Raw genomic sequence first — 16263 nt, 5'->3', positions numbered from 1 at the left:
TTTAAAAAAATATATCACTTTGCCCACTAATTTTAACTTTAGCTATTATGCATCTTTGTGTCTACCCTTAAAAAAACACAATAAAACACTCCAAATAAGCATTAAGTTCAACTGGAGTGTCAACGGTCTTGCTATTAGTGAGTCCAGCTTGAGACAAAAGTTTAGAAGCATACTTGGCTTGAGTAATATGAAGTCCATTAATGGAATGAGTGATTTCAAGACCCAAGAAGTAGCTGAGATGTCTAAGATCTTTCATCTCAAATTGTCGACTGAGAAAATCCTTGAGTTCTTGAATGCCACTGAGATCATCACCAATTATGATGATATCATCCACACACAGGAGAAGCTAAATAGTGCCTTTGTCAGTTTAACAAAGAAATAAGGTAGAATCATAAGGACTAGCAGTGTAAGCAAGCGAGAGATGGTAGAGCTCAACTTGGCAAACCAAGTTCATGGTGCTTGTTCAAGGCCATAAAGTGCACGTTGAATATGACAAGCCCTGCTCAGTTCAACAAAGAGCCCAGGAGGAGGTTGCATATAAACTTCTTCACTTAAATTCCAATTAAGGAAGGTATTTTTGATATCCATCTGAAAAAGATCTCATTTACTGGCAACGACAACAGCTAAAAGGGCATGGACAAATGAGATTTGAGAAATCGAAGCAAAGGCCTCTTCATAATCAATCTCATACTCCTATGTAAAACCTTTTGCAACAAGACGAGTCTTAGTGCTCAATGGACCAATCAGAGTGAGTTTTGATCTTGTAGATCCATTTACAACCAACTACAGATTTCCCAAAGGGGAGAGTCACCAAATCTCAAGTTGGTTTTTGGATAATACATCAAATTCCTCTTTCATTACAATTTGCCATAAAGGGTCAGTGGTGGCCTCACAATAGGTGTGAGGGTCCTGCAATGTAGCAAGGGCAGTGTAACAATGATAGTCAAGTAAATGTGCAGGAATAGATTTTACCCGAGTTGAGTGACAAGGTGGAATGTCTTGTGAAAGATCTTCAAGTAGAGCAAGAGCAAGGGACCCAGGCTCAAAGTTGGGTAGCTCATCTTCGACTTGTTCATCTTCCACCTATTCATTAAAGTTTGATCTAGGAGAGGCATCAAGAATATCGGGTGGTTAGATAGAGAAGTCTATAGAAGGGTCATGAGCAACTATAGAGGGAATATGTGGTTCATCTAAAAAATGATCTAAGACAGAGGAGGTAGATAGGGAGGTATGGAAGTGAGAGAGCTTGACAAATGAGTGATGTTCCCAAAAGATAACATTGCGAGTGATATGAAGACGATGAGAGACACGATCATAACACCTATACCTCTTTTGAGTTTTGCCATAGCCAAGAAAACAACAAAGCCAAGATCAAGGCTCAAGTTTGTTATGCTTATGTGACTGAAGAAGAACGAAACAGGTAGAACCGAAGGAGCGAAGGTGGTGATAGTCTGGAGGTGACCCAAAAAAGTGCTCATATGGAGTTTGATTTTGGACGACAAGACTGGGATTTAATAGCATGAATAGCATGAAGAGCGGTTTTGCTCCAAAAATGAGTAGGAACTTTGGTAGAGATAAGGAGAGTACGAATAGTGTCAAGAATATGACGAAATTTTCTTTCGACTCTACCATTTTGCTGAGAGGTACCTGAATAAGTTAGTTGATGAATAGTGCCTTAGGAATGCAAAATAGGTTAGAAAGCATATTGAGTGTATTCAAGAACATTATCTGATTGAAAATTTTTGATGCATTTGGAAAATTGAGTTTCAACCATTTTTGCAAAGTTACAATATATTTGTGACAATTCAGAACAACGTTTCATATGAAAAATCCAGCTATAGCGAGAATAATCATCAACAAAGACAACAAAATATTAAGATCCACCAATACTAAAGACAGAGGAAGGCCCCCAGACTTCAGAATGAATTAAGTCAAAGATATCAATAAACATTGATTCACTAGTATTGAAAGGCAAAGTTAGTTATTTTCCTAACTGGCATGAAACACAATCAAAATTTTCTTTGGACACTAAACCTAACAAACTTCTAGAAGTCAAGTGTTGTACCCGAGAGAAAGATGTGTGGCCAAGTTAAGCATGCCAAAGTGCAAGGGAAGGAATAAAAGAAACTGCAATAACAGAAACAGGAGCAACAGATGGAAGACAAAGGGTGTCCACGGGAAACGTACGCCCTACTCTAGGACCGGTCCCGAGCTCCTATTCCATCCTTTGATCCTATATAGTACACCAAGGATAATCAAAGGTAATGCGATAGCCCAACTCAACTAATTGTCCCATAGAAAATAAATTGTAAGAGAGGTTAGGAGCATTAAAGACCCTAGGAACTGAAAGGTTGGAGGTCGAGATAGAACCTATATTATGACCAAACATTGTAGAACCATTTGCTGTACAAATATAAAGAAGGTATAGTGCAGGTTCAAGTTAAGAAAATAAGGAAGCGTGAGGTGTCATGTGATTGCAACAAGCAAAATCCATAAGCCAAGAGGAAGGAGACATACCAGATAAAGCTGAGAGAGAAGAAGAAATAGATGCATTACTAACCATATGAATGGTATTAGCAATGATATTTGGCAGGTCGACTATGGAAATGGTGATAGTAGATTCAGAAGACTTGGACTTTGTGCAAATGTTAGCCATTGGTTGGATACTCTCAATGCTAGCAACAGTAGCAATAGAAATAGAAACAGTTGATTTGTTATGATGATAGCAAGTCTTAATACTATGGCCAACACATTTGCAAAAATTGCAAAATCATTTGTTGGATTGTCGGCAACGATTATTGCAATAAGAAGAAGACATGTCCTTTTTCTTCATTTAGAAGCAGAATTTGCAAAAATGAATTTCAAAAATGAAATCTACGCGAAAAACTGGATATGGAGCACTTGGACTGCAAAAAAGTCAAACTTAGTCAAAGTTAATGGTCAACTAGCGGCGGTCAACTATTAGCGGAGGATGTTTTCAACGGATGATGCAAGCTTTGATGACATTAGCAGATGATGTAAGCTTGATGGCGTCAACTAGGGCTGACGTTGCAGGTATGACTCACAAATGACATCAGCAGGCAAAAGCTTAACGCTTGTACCGCGTATGGCACATAGATAGAAGAAGCAGAAGCTTCGGGCGACACATGACGATGCGTGCAGTATTCGATAAGGTCGATTATTTTCCAATGATGTAGATCAGAGAAAGACAATTCCGATGGTAGCGGCAACAACAAGATCGGGACAACACTAATGGCGTATGAGGCGCGTGGAATAGTTTCGCTAAAACTTTAACCAGCGCATGGCATCGCCTAAATGGTCAAATGGGGATGATTCTGGCCGCGTTGAGTAGATATGTTTAAGATCTATAGGTTGTTATGTCTAGTGTCGTAATCGAAGATCACAATGGACAGACCTAAGAAGGCAGTGGTCTTTGACGACGAAGAGAGTGCTTATGGTAGTGGAGATTCAACCTTAAGGACTTCTGACAGTAGTGGAGCAATCGGGAGACGATGCAGAAGGCTTACTAACCAAAGAAGTTGAGGTAGTGGATAATACCAACAAAGACAAGACTGCAAGACACAAGAAAATGTTACAGCAGTGGTTCTAATACCATGTTAGAAATATTGAATAAGTATTATTGTATTTCACATTAATAAAGTATACATGAGTGCCTTGATAGAGAATGTCCCACACTTGATTTAGAAAATGATTTGACTCTCGAACACTTCAAAATGGGTCATGTGTCCATTGTCCATGTCAGACACGTATTGAACAAGAACACACTTTGGACACTTTTGCATGTGTCCAACCAAAAAATATTAATTTTTTTCAGGAATTATTTTACTAACTTTTATTTTTAATATTTTTTTAATGTTAAAAATTTATAAGATTTGATTATAAATAAATGATGGTCATGTTAGTTTTGGTGGGTTAGAGCTTTTTTTAATTAATTGTATTATAAACATCACATAATAGCCATAGAGTCACTTTATTATCCATTATTGTTCTTAAATTGTTATATGTTTAACAATTTATGAAAAATAAATGCTTAAAAATATATAAAACACATAAATAAAAATGTTTAATAATTAATTAATATATGTATCACCGTTGTGTCATGCTATGTCGCATCCTAATTTTTCAAAAATTGTTATATCACTGTTTCATACTCATACCTGTTTATATGTATGTGCTTCATAATAAAAATATTAATTAAACAATATCAACTAGTGGTTTTGGTGGTTGCATTCTAGCGTTCTGCACACTCATGGTTTTGAAAAAGAGTAATGCTACAGGCATAAACTATTTTGCAACATTTTTACAAATTATTGATGTGTCAAATTCTTACTTATTTTTATATGGGCCCACTACTAACATCACATTTTTACTTACCAATAACCACTCACTACATCAGTAATTTGTAAAATAGTTCATGAGTTTAGCACTTTCCTTAAAAATAATAACACTTTGCCCACTAATTTTAACTTTAGCCATAGCCCATCTTTGCGTCTACCCATAAAAAAACAATTAAAACACGCCAAAAATAAAACATAGATGTGAGAATCTCTCTCTCTCTCTCTCTCCACGACATTATAAGAAACAATAGTTTTTTTTTTTTTTTTTTTGTATTTAATTTGTTTTTTAAATTTATGACTAAAAATCTCCTTACTCCATTTCACCTTTCTTTTTCTTTTCTTCCTCTCCATTCATCCCCTCTTTCTATTTCTCTCATTTTTTTCCCCCACCTTTGTCTTCTCTCCCTGCTTCTTTTCCTTCCACATCTTCTCACTTTCAAATCTAAAAGTCATATTTAGTGGAAATGATGAAGTAGACAACTTGGTTTATTGCCATTGGTGGAGGCATTGAGGGGTGACACTTGACCAAACGACAATTATTGCAAATTTTTTGGTGAGTATTAGGAAAGTTGTGGACTCTGGTGTTTCATTTTGTGTTATGGAGTTGTTGTTCATTGTTATACATATTTGGGCATCATTGGTGGTTGCACTGGAGGAGCCAGGGAGGGGCCGAGGGGGCTATCGCCCCCTAAATTTTCGAAATTTCTATTTATAATATTAATAAAATGGGAAAAAATGATAAATTTTATGAAAATTAAAATACTGCCCCCTAGGATTTTGAGATTAGAAAATATCCAACACACAAAAAAAAAAAAAAAAAAAAAAAAATCATTTGAAACAACCCAATGAAATAAAAGTTTTGGCCTATCTGCATATAAAAAATTCCCAAATCTAACTCCTTAAAAAGCTCCATTAAAAAAAAAAAAAAAAAAAACCAAATCAACAAGGAAAAGGGAAAAAAAAATTCTAATACATATCTGCAGTTACTTGAAAAAAAAAAAAAAAAAATCCCTTACTTTGTTGCCATTGTCTCCACTTTGCAAAGTTTCAACACTTTGCCTCCACAAGTTGCTGTTTTGTGACCTTAATTGTGGCGATAGCTAGACTCGACGAGTGTGCCTAGTGGTAGTATCCCTCTTTGTTGGTCTGTTTTGGCCATTTTGAGTTTCTGTGGTTAGTTTAAGATTGACATAAATGCACTTTTAGTCCTTATATTTTGACTTTTTTTCATTTTGGTCCCTACATTTTAATTTCACCACTTTTAGTCCCTAAATCAATTAACGAGTGTTATTTTGGTCCTTTCTGTCAGTCAACAGACGGAAATATCTAAGGTGGCTAATGGAGGACTTAAATATTATTAAAAATCCTCATCACCCATGACATATCAACATATAAATTTAAAAAATTAATTTATTAATTTTAACTAAATAAAAAAAATAAAACCAAAATTCACATGAATTAAGATCTAAAGTTTCCTGAACAAGAGCACCAACCCAGATCTAAAAGTTTCTCCCATTGTTTTCTCGGCAACCAAACAATCAAAATCAAAAAGTACATAACAAAAAAATGGCCGTGTGTAACCCAGATCTCTTCTTTATTTTCTTATTCTTCCCCAGATATTCCTCAATTTCTCCACCTCCCATTCTTTTCATTATTTTGTTGGAAGATCATGCCTTTGTTATGTTCTTTGTGTTCTTCCCATAACTGTTCATGTTCTTCCTCACTTCCTCGGAATTGTTCATGTTCTTCCTCACTTTCCCAGAATGGTTCATGTTCTTCCTCAAATAACTCGTTGCCCAAAAATTAATAAAAATAAATATTTTTTTGTTTCTCTTCTTGCATTTTCTTAGCAACCAAACATGGAAAACACACAGCAATCTTTAAATGAGACCAAAACCCAACAATCACAAAAATACCAAAACACATCTCAACCAAAACACTTAAACATCTCTACCGGACCTAGCCAACCAAACACCAAACATCAAAACTCAACTAAACACAACAATAGACCAAGAAAATCCTCCACCGATCCACCACCTTCAAACCCCACCAATGGCCAAAAAATCCAAATCTACCCACCACCTGTGAGCCTAGCTGACCATTGCCACCCAGATCTAAAAAATTTCTTTCACAAACCCATATTATCCCTTTTCAAATTTATCAAAAATCCAAAAGAAATACAACAGACTCAACCCAGATAAAAATAGAGTGAGAAGAGAAAGTTGGGAGGGAGAGGGGTTTCAGATCTAACTAGAAACCCACATGATGGCACCAGCACCAACATCTTGCCACCTCGCCACGCTCCTCAGAAGCGGCGACGACAACCATGAAGTCGAAGTCAAAGTTAATGCTCCCAAAAGCAAGCTGAGACATGGGTCCAAGACGAGAGCCAAGACATGGGTCTAAACCGAAGTTGAACAAGCACTTGTGGGAGCAGATTTCATCAGAGATGAGAGAAATCGATCACCCACTATGTGCACCGACAAGTGGAGGAACTTGCTTAAAGAGTTCAAGATGGCTAAGCACCAAGATAGAGGGAGAAAGAACAAAAAGAAAGAATGGGAGGCGGAGAAAGATCTGGGGAAGAAGAAGAAAATAAATAAGAAAAAGAAACTAAGTACAAACAAAACAGATCTAAATTCCACCATTTTTTTTTGTTTTTCATTATTTTTTTTATAATTTTTAAATTGATAAACTTAATTGTTTAAGTTAGATGCTGATGTGGATGCTGACATGGATGTTAAGGTAGCATTTTTTAATATTATTTTAATAGACACGTCAGTATTTACCGTGCAAACAGTGCACTTCGTTTACCACGTAGGATTTTTCCGTTAAATGAGTGATGGTAAGGATCAAAATAGAGCACGTTTTTTGTTTTAGGAACTGAAAATGGTAAAATAGAAATGTAGAGACTAAAATAGAAATGACCTCAAAATGTAGGGACCAAAAGTGCATTTATGCCTTTAAGATTTTATGTTTAGCTGCTTTATTGATATTTGTAATATATTGATATATTTTATTATGTTTATTATATGTACAGAGTGGTTAACAGCTACCATCATTTATAATTTATAATTTACAATTTGAATTTTATTTTTTAAATTCCATAATGGTGGCTGGCTTGTTATGGTTTATTTGATAAAATGGTTTCAATATTTGTAATGATATAATCATATTAGAACAAGTAGCAGTATAATTATTTTATAGATACGAATTTACTCCTTAGTTGTTTGGTTTTATTTGAGAAAATGGTTTGAGTATTTGTAACTATATAATCATATTTGAACAAGTAGCAATATAATTATTTTATAGATACGAATTTACACCTTAGTTGTTTGGTTTTGTCTGACTACACATAAAGAGATTACTAAAAAACACTTCAGAATCAATTATAAATTGGCAAAAGTCTTATAGATCAATAAATATTTGTTAGTGTTTTCAATACAATCTAAAGCTCAAATCCTCTATCCCCAACTATCAAATTACCAAATTATAAAAAATTAATTATAAATTATTTTGGTATAGCACCCAAAAATATAAGCCAAAACTTTAGAGTTAATGTTAATTTTTGAAACAAAACTTTTTTTTTTAGTTATGATACTTTTTTTCATACTTAGCTTAACCCCCTAAGAAAAATTCCTGACTCCGCCACTAGGTGGTTGGGTCACAACAGTTTGAGTATTAGATTTGTAGGTTTGATTGGTGATTGGGTGATTTTTTTTGGTAAATAACTAATATTTAAAAAAAGTAGTGAAAAAAATTAAGAAAACAACGCTACTAAAAGTAAAATAAAATAATGGACTACACTATAAATGGAAAAAAATTGACTTTTTAAGTCAAATTTAGTTAAAATTTGTGTAATCCCATGCAATGCAACTTATAATATTGGGTAAATTGCAAAATACACCCCTAAAATTTGAGGTTGTTTAGATTTTATGCCCAACGTTTCAGAAATTTGATTTTACACCTTAAAGTTTGGTTCCGTTAGCAATTCTCACCCTCAGTTAGTTTTTGCTGTTAAATAACACATAGAATTGTTGACATGTCTTTCTTTTCTTTTTTCTTTTTGGCCAAATCAGCCCTTAAACAACTTAAAAAAAAAGTCCAAGAGTTGGCTTCTTCAATCAACACCGTTTCTTCAACCAAACTACTTCAATTTGGGGAAGACGTATAGGTCTGGATCATCCTTGAAATCTGCTTAATAACAAAACTAATAAGTATTTAGTCCAAAAAAAAAAAAAAACTACTAAGCATTACAGAGTACCATTAACAGCAACAAACTAATAGGGTGTCACAGCACATCAAAAAACTTAAAATTATTGGTATTACGTTATGCGATTTGTAGATTTATATATCAATCAATGGTGCCTTTCTCAAAAAAATAAAAAATAAAAACCAATCAATTAATGGTGCCTTCCACTTCCCCTGGTAGTTGGGGTTTTTAATTTTCTGCACGGAGGTGGGAGTGTCCACACAGCACCTTCCTCATCATCCCAATCTTGAGGCTGAAACAAACCACCTTGTTAGTAACTTCACTTCTAATTCTTGTCAAGTAAAATGTAATCAGTAACTATTTCATCATCAATATTTAAATAACAGGAAATTAATAACTATCTTCTTGGCATCAATATCAGGAATTTCCTTTGTGATGTCATCATAGCCCTATAATACACAACAAAAACCCCCAATTATTCTGTTCATCCAGCAACAAAAACCCCAAAAATCCAAATCTTTTCAGTGACAAAAACTGTAATGAAGGCTCAAGTAAACCATTTCCAAAAAAAGAGAAAAACAGAGCTGGAATAGTAGCTCACTATCGGCGGACTTGATTTGAAGCTGTTAATGATGGAGCTGGTCTAGGTTCATGATTGATTTGTACGTGTTAGATGTTGGGTATGTTTTAAAATTTAAGCCCATGATATTTTGTTGTAAAGCCCTAGCCCATGCTCTAGAATTTTCCTTAGCTAGCGTGGGAATTTTTGGCAACAAACAAAACCCTCAATCTTCTCATATTTCCTTATAAAATAGTCAGCTGCACCTTCCCATGTTTTGCAGAAAATACATAGCGGCTTGTGACATCAATGGGAAAGAAAATTCCTTTGTTTTTGCCTTTACTTTTTCACTTTAATCATCTTTAGCTATTTCCATTTTTTCTTTTTAGAGCTCTAAGACCATCAAAAAATTCTGCATATATGATATTAGTTAAAAACAAAATAAAATGAAATACTACTTTGATACTTTAGCTACTTCGTTTTTGCTGGAAAATTTTCTCTTGGGCATTTATGATGAGTTTGAAACTCTGTTTGTGAGTGCACATTAACAAAGTTGTTGTTGTATCCTTAAGAGCGACCGCCAGAGCCATTTGCACCTACGGATTCATTCCAGTGAGGGCGAAATTGCTTCTTAAGGACAGTGGATTTAGTTCCGTTCCTCGGTGATAAGTTTTACTTAATCCTTAATTTTATATGCTTTTGCACTTGTCTATTTTGCTTATAAGTTAATTTGAGCATATCTTGTTTTATTGATATATTATTGCTATTGCTTTGTAACTTTATTAATCAATTTGGACAATTTTCCAAACTATAATTCCAAGAATCTTAAGAAGCTATTTATGTTCTAATTGATTAACAAAATGTATGATGTTCCTAATGTTGTCATTAAATATGAGGCAGCACTTGTTTCGGAAATGAAGTTAGTCAATAACATAACTGATTGGGTAGTGGACACTGGGGCTAATAGACACGTTTGCTTCAGCAAGGATTTATTTCTTAATTATGAGGAAGTAATAGATGAAGAGAATGTTTATTTGGGAGACTCTGGTATTGCAAGAGTTATTGGAAGGGGAAAGGTACTTTTGAAATTTACTTCAGGTAAGTCTTTAGCCTTGCACTCTGTTCTTCATGTTCCTAACATGTGTAGAAATTTAGTTTATGGGTTCTTGCTCAATAAGGCAGGCCTAAAAATTGTTTTTGAATCTAATAAGATTGTTCTTAGTCAAAATGGTGATTTTGTGGGCAAGGGATTTTGTCATGAAGGCTTATTTGTGCTTGAAACTGATTGTGAGAACATGAATATATCTAGTAACTCTTCTGCTTATATTGTTGAGTCTTTGGATCTTTGGCATGGTAGGCTAGGGCATGTGAATGTTGCAGCCTTCAAAAGAATGAAACAAATGAGCCTAATTCCAAACTTAACTAATTCAAAGCATTCAAAATGTGAAATATGTGTAGAAGCAAAACATTTCAAAAAAACCTTTCAAAACTGTTGAAAGGAGCTTTGAACTTTTAGAACTCATTCATAGTGACTTAGGAGACTTCAAAAATTATATGAGTAGAGGAGGTAAAAAATATCATATGACATTTATAGATGACTACTCTAGATATACAAGAGTATACCTTTTAAGTAGTAAAGATGAAGTTGAATACATGTTCATAAAATTTAAGACAAAAGTTGAAAATCAGAAAAATAAGAAAATTAAAAGGCTTAGGTTTGATAGAGGAGGAGAATATGGTTCAGCTTTGTTTAAAAAAAATTGTGAAGAACATGGTATTATTCATGAAGTCACTGCACCTCGTACACCTAAACAAAATGAAATAGTTGAGAGGAAAAATAGAACCCTAAAGGATATGATGAATGCCATGCACATTAGCTCTGGTCTTCCTTCCAACATGTGGGGGGAGGCTATCCTTTCTACATGTCATATATTAAACATGGTCCCACATAAAAGGATTAGAAAAACTCCATATGAACTGTGGGAAGGACATGCACCAAAGTTAGGGTACTTGAAGGTGTGGGGTTGTTTGGCAAAGGTTGGAATTCCTGAACCACATAAAGAAAAGATAGGTCCTAAAATGAAGGTGTCTTCATAGGATATGCACAAAATAGTCTTGCCTATAAGTGCTTAGTTTTGGAGACTAACACCATAGTGGAGACTAGGGATGCTGATTTCTTTGAGCATATTTTTCCTATGAAGAGAATGAGACTCACTAATGCGTCCTCGTTAGTCGTACCCCAAGTGAGATCAAGTTCAAACTTAGATGAAAACCACTCAACACCAGAGTTAAGATGTAGTAAAAGACCTAAAAACCAAACCAACTTTGGGCCTGACTTTATCATTGCTTTTCTCATTGAAGATGACCCAAAAACTTATCAAGAGGCCATGAAATCAGTAGATGCAACCTTTTGGAAGGATGCAATCCATAGTGAGTTAGAATCAATTATGACTAACCATACATGGGAATTAGTTGAACTCCCTAGAGGATGCAAGACCATTGGTTGCAAATGGGTGTTTAAAAAGAAATTAAAAGCAGATGGGTCCATAAAAAAATTCAAAGCTAGACTAGTGGCAAAAGGGTATACTCAAAAGGAAGGGATAGATTACTTTGACACTTATTCACCGGTGACAAGATTAACTACAATTAAGATTCTGATTGCTATGGCCTCAATACATAAATTGATTGTTCACCAAATGGATGTCAAAATAGCATTTTTAAATGGTGATTTATATGAAGAAATTTACATGGACCAACTAGAGGGCTTTGTGGTTCAAGAACAAGAAAGTATAGTGTGTAAACTTAGAAAATCATTATATGTTTTGAAACAAGCTCCTAAACAATGGCATGAAAAAATTGATAACACTTTAATTTCTAATGGATTTGTTGTGAATGAATCTGATAGATGTGTGTATAATAAATTCTCTGGTGATAGTGGTGTTATCATATGCCTATATGTGGATGACATGTTAATTTTAGGAACTAACATAGATGTTGTAAAAAGTACTAAAGATCTCTTATCTTCAAACTTTGATATGAAAGACCTTGGAGAGGCTGATGTAATTTTGGGAATAAAAATCATAAGGAATAGTGAAGGGATTACACTTTCCCAATCACACTATGTTGAGAAAGTACTTAAAAAATTCAATCATTTTGATTGTGACTCTGTGAGAACTCAATATGACCCAAGCATACATTTAAAGAAAAATAAAGGGTCTCCTATTGCACAATTTAAGTATGCTAAAATTATTGGTAGTGTGATGTTTCTAATGAATTGTACACGCCCTGATATTGCATATGCTATTAGTAGACTTAGTAGATATACACATAATCATGCCTGTGAACATTGGAATTCACTAACTCGTCTCTTTAGATATTTGAAAGGCACCATGAATTTGGGCCTTACATATACAGGTCGTCCAACAGTATTAGAAGGCTATTGTGATGCAAACTGGATATCAGATAATGATGAGACCAACTCCACTAGTGGTTATGTTTTCACCCTAGGTGGAGAAGTTATATCTTGGAAGTCTTCTAAACAAACCTGTAATGCTAGATCAACTATAGAGTCCGAGTTTGTTGCTTTAGAAAAGGCAGGTACTAAAACTGAGTGGCTTAGAAATTTACTTGCTGATATACCAAAATGGGATAAGCCATTACCATCAATATCATTGCATTGTGATTCCCAAGCTGCAATTGCATGTGCAAGAAATAAAATTTATAATGGGAAGAAGAGGCATATATGCCTAAGACACAATATAGTGTGGCAACTCATAAGCAATGGTGTAATTGCCATAGAGTTTGTACGGTCAGAAAAGAATCTTACGGATCCTCTGACCAAAGGGCTAACTAGACAATTGGTCTATGATACATCGAGGGAGATGGGACTTAAGCCCATTGAGTGAATCACCCATGATGACAACCCAACCTATGTCAACAAAGGTTCAATAGACATCATGGATAGATTCAAGATAGCACTATTAGTGAGAATGAGATCTCATTGTCCCTCCCTATGGTGTAGATAGTGCTTACTACCAATCTAGTGAGGTTGAGTTTAAGACTCTTAATGAATTCATAGCCTTTATAGGTGGTGTGTGGTAGTACACAATTGATGAACTCAACTATGTGGGTGTGGAGGTGGGGCTGCCCCCTATGAGAGTGAGGGCAAACTCTCTAGAGCACTCATGAAAATCCAGGTGGGGTGCCTGGCCAAAATATGCCAAATCGAGAACTCGTCCAAGAATTCACAAGCAAAGGTGTTTGTATTCTTGTAGTTCATGAAACTGGTTCAAGATCTAGTATCACCAAGATTTTGTGAATTCTAGAATACAAATACCAAGTGTTGATTCAATTCCACAAGAAATCAACACTAATTTCATCTTGTGATTGCCCAAAATTTTTAAAAGAAATCAAAATTTTAAAACATGTGGGGGATTGTTGGGTATGTTTTAAAATTTAAGCCCATGATATTTTGTTGTAAAGACCAAGCCCATGCTCTAGAATTTTCCTTGGCTGGCGTGGGAATTTTTGGCAACAAACAAAACCCTCAATCTTCTCATATTTCTTTATAAAATAGTCAGCCGCAGCTTCCCATGTTTTGCAAAAAATACATAGCAGCTTGTGACATCAATGGGAAAGAAAATTCCTTTGTTTTTTGCCTTTCCTTTTTCACTCTAATCATCTTTAGCTATTTCCTTTTTTCTTTTTAGAGCTCTAAGACCATCAAAAAATTCTGCATATATGATATTAGTTGAAAAAAAAATACTACTTTGATACTTTAGCTACTCCGTTTTTGCTGGAAAATTTTCTCTTGGGCATTTGTGACGAGTTCGAAACTCTGTTTGTGAGTGCACATTAACAGAGTTGCCATTGTATCATGGAGAGCGACCGCCTGAGCCATTTGCACCGACGAATTCATTCTAGTGGGGGCAAAATCAGCGGATTTAGTTTCGTGCCTCAGCAATAAGTTTTACTTAATCCTTAATTTTATACGCTTTTGCACCTATTTATTTTGCTTATAAGTTAATTTGGGCATATCTTGTTTTATTGATATATTATTGCTATTGCTTTGTAACTTTGTTAATCAATTTGGACAATTTTCCAAACTATAATTCCAACATTAGAAAGCTAGGTTCTTGGGTTTTGATTTGGGAATTGAGTTGATGTTTTGTGAAATGATGTTGTAATGTTTGACTAAGTTTTGTGTTTTTATTTTGGGTGAAACGGGGTCATTTGGAGAATACAGCTCTTGAATTTTTTAAAAGTGGTTTAAGGGCCGATTCCCCACCACCCCCCCCCCCCCCCCCCCAAAAAAAACAAAAAAAAACACGTCAGCAATCCTATGTGCCACTTAACAGCAAAAACTAACCGAGGGGTGGGAATTGCTAACGAAACCAAATTTCCAAGTGTAAAATCAAATTTTTGAGACGTTGAAGTGTAAAATCCAAACAACCTCAAACTTTAGGAGTTTACTTTACAATTTACCCTATAACATTATAACCTCTAGTAGGTAAGTATATGGACACATATTTCCGATTAGTATGTAAGTGGCCACATATTTCCAATTTCTTATGAATACATCCTATAATTACTGAAGAAAAACTAAGCGAGTAAAACTCACACACACTAAGCAATAGTGATTTTTTTTTTTTTTTTTAAAGGATGAAAGAACCATATTGGAGATTTCTTGTGTCAAATAAGATCAAGGAAATTGTGAACTTAATTCTTCAATTAAAGCATTTAAATTAGAGTAAGATGATCCCACTTCTTCAACAGCTCTCTTTGCCATCTCCTCAAGTACCATGGCTCTGCGTCTCATTTCCTCTCTTTCTTCACCCACCATAATTCGCTTCATTGCCCTCTCAATTGCATCCCACTTGATACCATCTCCCACCACTTATCCATTGCCGAACACCAACATTAACCCCAATTTTCAGAACCTGAGTTACTAACTTCTCATTGTAAAATTGCTTTGCACTCAAAGGCCATGTGACTATGGGCACCCCTACAGTCACTCCTTCCAGGGTCAAATTCCACCCACAATGAGTCACAAATCCTCCAACTGCTTCATGGTCAAGAATCAACACTTGGGGTGCCCAACCTCTTAGAATTAGCCCCTTGCCTTCATTCTTTTCTCAAATCCTTTAGGCAACCAATCTTCCTCTTCTTTTTCATTTTTTCCTTTCTTCACAACCCAAATGAATTGTTGTTTAGAAGCCTCAAGACCCATTTCAATCTCCCTGAGCTGAGAATCACTAAAATTTGCTATACTATCAAAACATAAGTAAATGATAGAATTGGGTTTCTTTGTACCAAGCCACTTCAAACATTCATGTTCATCAATGGAGGCTTCCTTTCCCCTCTGAGCTTTATCTTCAGCATCCTTGTTGCATAGTGAAACTGGACCTATATTCCATGCCTTCCTTTCTTCCCATAACCTTCTTGTAATGCTTTGCATAAGCCGGCACAAGTTCATAGAAGCTATTAACAACCACCCCATCACTTCTCAAATCTGATTCCATAACTTCTTTCAACCACTTTGAAAAGTCCGTTTCAACTTCATGCTTAATGAAGTCAAGAAGTTGCATCCTTGTCAACTTTATCTCCCCTAGAAAATTAAGAATGACAAAAGGTTCAAAATCAGATGAAACTTTCTTGTAAGGTTCATGTAGTCTCAAACTATGGTCAATAGACACCAAAAAAAAAAAAACACCTGATCCCATGGAAAACAAGCCTTGGAATACCAAATTTAGTAGCAATATCAGTTGACCATGGAAAGAACATGTCGGCAACTAGGTTGGAAATCTTGTAGTAGTTGCTCGAGTGGTTGTTGGAGCATCTTAGTGGCTTTGAAAAAATTCTGAACCATTTCTTGGGAATCCACTATTGAGTCAATATTCTCACATCCTTCGGGCAGACCAACCTCTACAGCTGGAAAATTAACTATTTGGTTATCAATGTTGATGCTACGAGTTTTGGAGAATGAAGGCACGTTCCTAGGAGTAGTGACAAAGGTTGACTTCACACCTCTTGATGCGAATAGCTTTGCCATGCCCATGGTTGGTATCAGGTGGCCATATATGGGCCATGAAAGGGAAGAAGAATATGTGAAGCTGACGACTTTTGCTAGCCAT

General features: G+C 35.3%; 1 pseudogene; it reads right to left on the bottom strand.

Annotated features, from left to right (window-relative positions):
- Nucleotides 1–14831: 14831 nt before the first annotated feature.
- On the bottom strand, nucleotides 14832–16263 carry LOC126705005 (scopoletin glucosyltransferase-like; annotated as a pseudogene).

Source organism: Quercus robur, chromosome 11 (genome assembly GCF_932294415.1).
Source record: "Quercus robur chromosome 11, dhQueRobu3.1, whole genome shotgun sequence".
Lineage (NCBI taxonomy): Eukaryota > Viridiplantae > Streptophyta > Magnoliopsida > Fagales > Fagaceae > Quercus > Quercus robur.
The sequence above is the reverse complement of the archived record's forward strand: the minus strand, read 5'-3'. Positions and strand labels throughout refer to the sequence as shown.